General features: G+C 50.3%; 1 long non-coding RNA gene across 1 annotated transcript; it reads right to left on the reverse strand.

The window, feature by feature from the left end:
* Positions 1 to 1884: 1884 nt before the first annotated feature.
* Positions 1885 to 9452, reverse strand: LOC143963673 (uncharacterized). The gene is made up of 2 exons (XR_013271019.1): positions 8680 to 9452; positions 1885 to 2174 (listed from the first exon to the last, which is right to left on the reverse strand). It is a non-coding gene; the product is annotated as an uncharacterized LOC143963673 (long non-coding RNA).
* Between the last annotated feature and the right edge of the window lie 1125 nt (positions 9453 to 10577).

Consider the following 10577-nt stretch of genomic DNA (forward strand, 5'->3'; position numbering starts at 1 on the left):
AATGCTAACACCCACGCACGCAAGCACACAGCATAACCTCCCATAGTAGTATAGTATCTGAAAGGATTAATATCTGATCAGATCTATACTAGTGTCCCCAGCAGTTTAGGGTTCCCAAAAACGCAGTGTTAGTGGGATCAGCCCAGATACCTGCATTTTGCCCCTCTGCCCAGCCCAGCCCACCCAAATGCAGTATCGATCGATCATTGTCACTTACAAAACACTAAACACATAACTGCAGTGTTCGCAGAGTCAGGCCTGATCCCTGCAATCGCTAACAGTTTTTTGGTAGCGTTTTGATACAGTCGCTGACAGTCAGGAGCTTTTTTTGCCTGTGAGTCTCACCAGTAAATTTAGAGCCCAAAATGGCAAATCGAAGGTACAGTAGTGAAGAGGAGGAATAATTAGAATGTTTTTGTTCTTACCTCCCTTCATGCAGACACAACGGTCCAAATTACTACGGCGACTGGTGTTGTGGAGGAACACCTCTGTGTCCACAAATATAACCAAAATATGGGAGGGGTGGACCTCAACGACCAGTTGTTGGTGCCATACCTAGTTGCCTGTAAGGCCAAACGCTGGTACAAAAAAGTGTCTGTTTATTTATTTCAATTGGCTTTGCTGAACGCTCTTGTGCCATACAGAGCTTCAGGATGGACTGGATCCTTCCTTAAATTCCAGGAAGAGATCGTCAGAGCCCTTCTGTTTCCAGACGGGGCTCCACCTCACCTTCCCAATCCAAATGCAGTAAGCCGGCTGCATGAGAGGCATTTTCCTTATGTCCTCCCAAGTACCCCTACCCAACGAGCCCCCCAAAGAAAATGTTGTGTCTGTAGAAAGCGCGGATATAGGTGTGACACCCGTTATTATTGTCCCTCCTGTCCTGACAATCCTTGTCTTTGCATTGGTGAATTTTTTGAGCGCTACCATTCACTAGTGGAGTTTTACCGTAGAGAACAGCACTGCAAAGACTAGGCACACTTTCACAGGGTCTCCGTCGCATTTTGAGAGACCCAAACCGTTACAGTTACAAATAAAAGTGTAAAAAAGTAAAAGTAAAAAATACACAAAAAAAATATAAAATAAAAAAAACTAATTGTCAGTAGAAAGAATAGTGGGCCATCATTGGTTTTAGAGGGAGCAATAGTGACCTATTATTGGAGTCAGTGGAAGGAATTGTGACCCATCATTGGTTCCAGTGGGAGGATCCTATTGTTTGTGTCAGTGGAAAGAATAGTGATCAAAAATTGGTGAGTATTTTGCAGCTCTCATTTGTTTTTGAAAATGAAGAAAAATAATTTTCTTTCTCGTACATCATGGGACACAGAGTCTCAGTAATCACTGATGGGTTATATAGGGTATCACTAGGTGATTGGACACTGGCACACCTTAGACAGGAAGTTCAATCCCCCATATAATACCTCCATTTATTGAGAGTCCCTCATTTTTTCCGCCAGTGTCTTAGGTGTTGGTCACGAGTAAAGGTGTGCTGTGCTGAGCTCCACTGGAATATCCTACACTGGGGCAAGCCGTGCAACCGGATCCATTCAAAGTGTCTTTTCCAGGCCAAATTGGATGGTACCCGGGCCTCGGGTCCGAAGAAACAAGGTTTTACCTGTAACCCCTGAAGAGTTGGTATACCCCAACGAAACGCGGCGTTCTTACATAGATGCATGATGTCCATACAGATGATTTTATGTCTCTTATTTTGTTTTACTCTAGACTTTCCAATATCAATAAAAATCTAAAAACTGGAGGTGTCATAGGTACTTCACTTTCTTTTAAAGCCAACATCCCAAAAACTTAGAGGTTCTACCAAAAAGCAAATCCCCTCAAAATGGCAGGACTTTTCAGGCATAGACTGTGAGACTCACAACGTACATATAAAATCATACAATCACTTTATTATAACAATTTATCAAAAAGTATACACATAATAAAAAAGATACAAAAATGTATTTTCAGGTATGCAACCTAGTTACATCCAAACTTGTTCAAAAATGAAAACAATTATTTTCAATGTATATACAGGTGTGACATATCTATAACATAATCACATATGCACAACCAACTGAATCAATAATCTGCATATGATATGTCCTACGTGTTACGGAGTTTTCTCCTTCCTCAGGCATCCATCATTTATGCAGGTCTATGTTATTCGAAGTTTTGATCTACAATGATAAATAAGAACACGTGTACATGTATATAGACCTTGTTGGCGTAGGAGAGAGAAAAAAATAAAAATAAAAATAAAAAGGGGAAGGGGAAAAAGGGGATTATGTACCTAATCATACTCACATGCATAGAAGTATGTTCCAAATAAGGTCATAGCATGACCAATTAATGTGAACCTTCAAACCAATTTGGTTGTACAAGTAGCAAAGACAGAGAGGCAGAACGCACAGAAGGGCAGAGTTAGGGATGAAGACGACACCTTCTCCCCTCTCTCCTAGCCCAATACACTGTGTGGAGCGATGAAAGATGTGTTTAAGGGTCCCCCAAAGACACGAACTGGGACCGCGTAGATACGCAACTGAAATCTATAAGGGAGGGGGGAAGAAAACTTGTACAGCAAGATAAGGGATTTTTTTTTAAAACCCCTGAAGAGTTGGTATAACCCAATGAAACGCGTCGGGCTTACATAGATGCATGATGTCCATACAGATGATTTTATGTCTCTTATTTTGTTTTACTCTAGACTTTCCAACATCATTCTGCCCTTCCAGTGGCCCATGTTGTGCAGGACTTGTTTTTACTTTATGATATGCCAAGTACCATGGCGTCAATATTCATATGTGGTTTTCAGCATGCCCAGCGTGTATGCGATTCTGTGCATGCATTTTTGTGTTATACATGATCTCACACAGTATAATAAAATGTTCTTTGCTAAGACTGCTTTTTGATATACATCTCTCATTTCAAAACTCCCCTTTTTTGTCGGCACCCACAAAAGCAACACTGTGTTTCAGCTCAAGAAAGCCCAAGTAACCTCTAGAGCAGCCATTCTCAACCAGGGTTGGCTAGGGGTTCCTTGAGCTGTGGCTAAGCTCCTATCTGATGGTGCCTGCATATCTCCAGGTTGCACACCACCTGGTAGAGCCAGTGGTATGACTGCAAGGCTGCTGTAAGGGCAGGCTTCGAACACCACCAATGTAAGGGGGCATTTTCCCAATGACCCCTAATGGACTAATCTTACCAGGGGTTCTCTGAGAATTTCTATCTCAAGATTTGTTCTGGGATAAAAAGGTTGAGAATAGCTAACCTAAGGAAAACCCTGCTTGTGAATGCTTGCACTTGATTGCAATACTATAGTGCTACCGTATAGTCAACCTGTGGAAAATCTCATTGCTACACATGTTCTTTACATTCCGGGTGACCTGGCCCTTGCTTGACCCAGAGGGAAGCTAGTCCTCTTCTGAGGGACCCAAAACAGATCATTTTACAAAGGCTCACCCAAAGTCCTTAACATGATTGCTGTTTGTGGTCTAGCCCAATGCCTAATGCCTTTGATCATACGGCTTTTTTTTCTCAGGCATTTTTGCCCCCTTTTATTTTCACCTGGTGACCCTGTAACATATCATGTCCTAGAGTGACAATGCTTAACTCAATGTATTATATCCATGGAGAAGCCATGTTGTTAGTCTAATGCCCCATACACACTATCAGATTTTCTGCAGATTTTTTTTTTCCTTCAGATTTAAAAAAAACATGTAGTGGAAGGGCCTGCCTGATTGTATACAAATGGAAACTCCTAAGGTTTGACCTCATATTATATGGTTTTGTTTTTTATCTGTGTTGCAACCCGCCGTTTCACACAGGCAAAACCGCCCTGCAACACAGCGAAGCCGGACCATCAGCACACTGTAAAGTCGCCCCGCAACAGCGAGGCACAATGTGAGAACTACGCCCGCCCTCCCCCCGCTGTTTGTATAGGCTTCAATTGTGGCCCTGAAATGGTATCTCCCATCAAGGGATGCCTCCTATGATGTGCGCTTGCGCCCTGGTCACGTCACTCCAGCTGATCGGCATATCAGCTGAAGTGCCGCTCCGTCCTGTGCATGCACGGGCACTATTCGATGGGGGGCACTTCCCGACAGAACACTGGCAGCAGGAAATGTGGATAGGGGGCAGTAATCACACTGTGTGTGTGTACACTCCAATGTCATCTAAGAGCGATCCTGTCTAATGTGTTGGAGGGGCGCTGTAGTGACAGGAGAGGATGAGGAGGGGAAGGTCACAGGGAAATTGTACACACTGAAGGGGGGGGTAATAGTTTGTAGTTTGGATGTTTGTGGAGAAGGGGGATGGGCATTTATCTGTGCTGAGAAGTGTAATCAGGATGGGGGGGGGGTGTATTTGCTAGAAGGAGGAATGGGGAGGAATATGAGCTAGGACAGTTTTGGGGGGTTTGAGCCGTTACAGGGAATGTTTTCTCTAAGGGTGTGGGAATTTCTGCTAAGAGGGGGGAATTTGTGCTTTGGGAGATTTGGGTGGGGAGGAAGAATTTGTGCTAGAAAAAGGGTAATTTGGAGGGGGTTGTTGATTTGTGGGGGAAATTGTTATACAAGGAGGAACGGGGGGGATTTGCTCTTGAAGTAGTGATTTAGGGGATTTTTTTTGCTGGGGGGATTTGTGTTAGGAGGCGGGGTTGGGAGGATTTTTGTTAGGAGGCGGGGTTAGGAGGATTTGTGTTAGGAGGCGGGGTTGGGAGGATTTGTGTAAGGAGGCGGGGTTGAGGGAGGATTTGTGTTAGGAGGCGGGGTTGAGGGAGGATTTGTGTTAGGAGGCGGGGCTGAGGGAGAATTTGTGTTAGGAGGCGGGGTTGAGGGAGGATTTGTGCTGGGGGGGGGGGTTGTGCTGGGAGAATGGATTGGGGAGGATTGTTACTAGAAGGGTAGATTGCAAGGATTTTTGCAAGGAGGAGGGATTGGATGGATGTGTGCTAGAAAAAGTGATTTGGGGGATTTTATCTAGGAGGAGGGATTGGTGGGAGGATTTGTGCTAGGATAGGGAATTGGGGGAGTAGTTTTCTGCTGGGGGGAGATTTGGGTAGGGAGGAAGAATTTGCTCCCAGGAAAAGGGTAATTTGGATGGGGTTGGGAATTTGGGGGAGGATTGGGGGGGATTTGTGCTGGGATAGGGAATTGGGGGAGTAGATTTCTGTTAGGAGGGGGGATTGGGGTGGGATGTGAGTTGGGGGGGGCATAATAACTGTGTAGTGGATATTCCAACTTTGAATTAGATGTAATGTTGAAAAGTGACCCGTTGCTGCAGGCACCTTATCGGTATCTAATGTGATTAGTATATATATATATACGGAATGGCGGGGCTGCGCTGCTGTAGTGATTGCCAAATTAATTTATACAACAAAGCTAACATGACATTGATGTGCAAGGATGTAAATAATGGCGATTTAAATAATGTGACATTGAGCAAATAAATATCGAAAACGTGAGAATTCATATAATAATACAATCCATGCCACTTTAGGTGCTGATAACAGTGCAATAAATATTTAAAAAAAAGAAGGGGCAAATACCGCAAATGAATCTATAAAATACGGAGGCATTCATCTGTCAATGTGCAGCGATTGCTATGAAGACAGCAGAATATTAATAGTGATTTATAAACATAAGACTCCAAAGTAAAGAGGGAGATGGAAAATCTGAGGCTACTTTCAAACTGGAGGCGTTTTTCAGGGGCTAAAGGGTTAAAAAATAGCGCCTGTAAATCGCCTGAAACCCCCCCAGTATGAGAGCCCCGAGTGCTTTCACACCGGGGCGGTGTACTGGCGGGACTGGAAAGAAAGTCCTGCAAGCCGCATCTTTGAGGCATTGTGGGAGTGGTGAATACATCGCTCCTAAAACGCCCCTACCATTGAAATGAATGGCCAGCGCTGCCGATGCACCTGCAAAGCGTTTCGGCAGTTGCGCCTTTAACCCTTTTCTGGCCGCTAGTGTGGGTTGAAAGGGCCACTAAAATGACGGTAAAGCCCAGCTTTACTGCCGACAACCCCCCCGCCCCCACCAAAATAATAGTGTGTCCCTTTAGTGTTTGTAGGAGGGATGGGGGGGATTTGTGGTGGGAGGGGGGCCGGTCAGGTGGGGGGAAGGAGCCACTGTCATAAGAAGTTGGGAACCCCTGTCGTGCAGGGTGTGGGGGGCCCCCTGTCCTGCAGGGTGTCAGGGGGCCCCCTGTCATGCATGGTGTCGGGGCCCCTGTCATGCATGGTGTCGGGGCCCCTATCATGTAGTGTGTGGGGGCCCCTGTCATGTAGTGTATCGGGGTGTTGGGGCCCGTCATGCAGTGTATCAAAGCCCCTGTCATGCAGGGTGTGGGGGGGGCCCTGTCATGTAGGATGTGGGGGGCCCCTGTCATGCAGTGTATCAGGGCCCCTGTCATGCAGTGTATCAGGGCCCCTGTCATGCAGGGTGTGGGGGGCCCCTGTCATGCAGGGTATCAGGGCCCCTGTCATGCAGGGTATCAGGGGGGCCGCTGTCCTGCAGGGTGTCATGTAGGGTGTGGGGGGTCCCTGTCATGTAGTGTATCGGGCCCCCTGTCCTGCAGGGTGTTGGGGCCCGTCATGCAGTGTATCAGGGCCCCTGTCATGTAGGGTGTGGGGGGCACCTGTCATGCAGGGTATCAGGGCCCCTGTCATGCAGGGTATCAGGGGGGCCGCTGTCCTGCAGGGTGTCATGTAGGGTGTGGGGGGTCCCTGTCATGTAGTGTATCGGGCCCCCTGTCCTGCAGGGTGTTGGGGCCTGTCATGCAGTGTATCAGGGCCCCTGTCATGTAGGGTGTGGGGGGCCCCTGTCATGTACTATATCGGGGTCCCTGTCATGTAGTATATCGGGGTTCCTGTCATGCAGGGTGTGGGTTACCCCTGTCATGTAGGGTGAGGGTGGCCCCTGTCATGCAGTGTATCGGGCCCCCTGCCATGCAGGGTGTGGGGGCCCCCTGTCGTGTAGTGTATCAGGGGCCCCTGTCATGTAGTGTATCGGGGGCCCCTGTCATGCAGGGTGTCATGTAGGGTGGGGACCCCTGTCATGTAGGGTGTGGGGGCCCCTGTCATGGAGTATATCGGGGCTCCTGTCATGCAGGGTGTGGGTTACCCCTGTCGTGCAGGGTGTGGGTTACCCCTGTCATGCAGGGTATCGGGGGCCCCTGTCCTGCAGGGTGTCATGTAGGGTGGGGGCCCCTGTCATGTAGGGTGTGGGGGCTCCCTGTCATGCAGGTTGTGGAGGGCCCCTGTCATGTAGTATATTGGGGCCCCTGTCCTGCAGGGTGTCAGGCCCGTCATGTAGTATATCGGGGCCCCTGTCATGCAGGGTGTTGGGGCCCCTGTCATTCAGTGTATCGGGTCCCCTGCCATGCAGGGTGTGGGGGGGCCCCTGTCATGCAGGGTGTGGGGGCCCCCTGTCGTGCAGTGTATCGGGGGCCCCTGTCATGTAGGGTTTGGGGGGGTCCCTGTCATGTAGTGTATCGGGGGTCCCTGTCATGCAGGGTGTGGGGGGTCCCTGTCCTGCAGGGTGGGGGCCCCTGTCATGTAGTATATCGGGGCCCCTGTCCTGTAGGGTGTCGATTGCCCCTGTCATGCAGGGTGTTGGGGCCCCTGTCATTCAGTGTATTGGGTCCCCTGCCATGCAGGGTGTGGGGGGGCCCCTGTCATGCAGGGTGTGGGGGCCCCCTGTCGTGCAGTGTATCGGGGGCCCCTGTCATGTAGGGTTTGGGGGGTCCCTGTCATGTAGTGTATCGGGGGTCCCTGTCATGCAGGGTGTGGGGGGCCCCTGTCATGTAGTATATCGGGGCCCCTGTCCTGTAGAGTGTCGATTGCCCCTGTCATGCAGGGTGTGGGGGGGCCCCTGTCATGTAGTATATCAGGGCCCCTGTCCTGCAGGGTGTCGGGTGCCCCTGTCCTGCAGTGTATCGGGGCCCCTGTCATGCAGGGTGTGTGGGGCCCCTGTCGTGCTGGGTGTGGGGGGCCCCTGGCGTGCTGGGTGTGGGGGCCCCTGTCATGCAGGGTGTGGGGGGGCCCCTGGCGTGCTGGGTGTGGGGGGCCTCTGTCGTGCTGGGTGTGGGGGGGCCCCTGTCGTGCAGTGTATCGAGGGCCCCTGTCGTGCAGGGTGTGGGGGGCCCCTGTCGTGCAGGGTGTGGGGGGGCCCCTGTCGTGCAGGGTGTTGGGGGCCCCTGTCATGTAGTATATCGGGGTCCCTGTCATGTAGGGTGCGGGGGGCCCTGTCATCTAGGGTGTAGGGGCCCCTGTACTGCAGGGTTTCAGGCCCCTGTCATGCAGGGTGTGGGGGGGCCCCTGTCGTGCACGGTGTGGGGGGCCCCTGTCATGTAGTGTATCAGGGTGTGGGCCCCTGTCCTGCAGTGTATCGGGGAGGGGGCCCCTGTCCTACAGTGTATCGGGGAGGGGGCCCCTGTCCTACAGTGTATCGGGGAGGGGGCCCCTGTCCTGCAGTGTATCGGGGGTCCCGTCATGTAGTGTATCGGGGCCCCTGGGATCACTGAGGACAGCTCTGCTCCTCAGTGTAGACGGTGATTTCTGTTCCCTCAGAGCAGAAAGGAGGAGAGGAAACACTGACAGATCATTACACAAACCGGTCCCGCCCACACATCCCGACACTGGACCCGCCCCCCTGGTCAGCTGACATCACTCCTAATCACACTTACTAGTTCTCCGATAGAGGTGCGATGAAGAAGATGGGGGTGTAGTCTCCGATTTTACTACTGGAGAGCGCTGTGTCGGGTCTCACTCCCTCCTCCAGGAACCACCTACAAAATGGCGCCGCTCGGCCTGGGCGCGCTAACCGCCCGCTCCCTCCAGCCAATCAGATGCCGCTGCGTGACGCACGCTCTGGCTGATATCTCCGCTGTACGGAGACAGATAGCTGCAGAGAAGACTCAGCTTTATCCTCCCTACAGCCTGCAGGGGGCAATAGAGCACCGTTGTGTAGTGAGGGAAGGCTGCCCGTTCTTCCCCTCCTCTATGCCCTTCTCAGATAACTGCAGGGAGGAAGGAAACGACGATTCACAGTGTATGGAAGTGCAGGGGGGTCTGTGCTGATTGATTATCAGTGCAGCCCCACCAAGAAAGCCCACACTGGACCACCAGGGATTGTCACCACCAGGGATGCCAATCAGTGCCCACAATGGGCATCACTGATTGGCAGCCATTATTGTTTGACACCTTATCAGTGCTTGTCAGGGCAGCCCCATCAGTGCCACCCACCTATGTATACCCATCAGTGCTGCATATTAGTGTCCATCGTCAGTGCCACCTTATCAGAGCTTGTCAGTGCTGCCCCATCTGTACCCATCCATGCCGCCTTTCAGTGCCACCTATGTAAACCCATCAGTGCCACCTTATTAGTGCCTGTTAGTGCAGCCCCATCAGTGCCACCCACCTATGTAAACCCATCAGTGCTGCATATTAGTGCCCATCATCAGTGCCACCTTATTAGTGCCTGTTAGTGCAGCCCCATCAGTGCCACCAGTGAAGGAGAAAACATACTTATTTCCAAAGTTTTTTCTTTCAACGTTTTCAGGCTTTTTTCTTTTTTTTTTGTTTAGCAGAAAATAAAAACCGCAGAGGTGATCAATTAACACCAAAATAAAGCTCTATTTGTGGGAACAAAATGATAACAATGTGGTTTGTGTACAGTGTAGCATGACCGCGCAATTGTCATTCACAATGTGACAGCTCTGAAAGCTGAAAATAGGTCTGGGCAGGAAGGTGTATAAGTTGCTCGGTATTGAAGTGGTTAATATTAAAAACCTGAGTATTACTTCACATTTGTCCTCCTCCGCAGTGTCACCATTTTTCCTCATAACCTCCCCCCCCTCCCCCCCACTAAACTCATGTATATGTCCATATATCTTCTATCGAGTGTCCAGACAATCTGATGCGGCTTTTGACGTTTAAAAAAAAAAACGGGTATGATCTCTAGCCGTGACCCTCAATTTACTAGGGTAAAGGAGATTTAACTTTTTATTATCCAATTTTCTTTACAATTTTGTTAAACACTTTTTAAAATATTTCACAGTGCTTCTGGGGAAGGGATGGGGGGTATGGGGCAGTGGATGGTGTCAGTAGCACACAGCGGGCTGGAGGAGGAGAACACGGGGGCGGGAGGAATGGGGGTGGGTTTGAGGTGCCGCGGGGGGGATAGTTGTTTGCCGCCCCCCCCCCAAACAAAAAACCACCAACTACCACTGAAGTGTATGGTGGTGGATGGTATGTGAAGAGAGTTTGGAGGTGGGTAGTATGTGCAGGAGAGTATGGAGGTGGGTAGTATGTGCGGGAGAGGAGTGCGGAGTGTATGGATGTGGGTAGTATGTGCGGGAGAGGAGTGCGGAGTGTATGGAGGTGGGTAGTATGTGCAGGAGAGGAGTGCTGAGTGTACGGAGGTGGGTAGTATGTGCGGGAGAGGAGTGCTGAGTGTATGGAGGTGGGAGGAGTCCGGAGTGTATGGAGGTGGGTAGTATGTGCGGGAGAGGAGTGTATGGAGGTGGGTAGTATGTGCGGGAGAGGAGTGTATAGAAGTGGGTAGTATGTGCGGGGCAGAGTG

The sequence above is a fragment of the Lithobates pipiens genome, unplaced genomic scaffold (assembly GCF_037356315.1).
Source record: "Lithobates pipiens isolate NorthernLeopardFrog02 unplaced genomic scaffold, aLitPip1_a1.2 Scaffold_8, whole genome shotgun sequence".
NCBI lineage: Eukaryota > Metazoa > Chordata > Amphibia > Anura > Ranidae > Lithobates > Lithobates pipiens.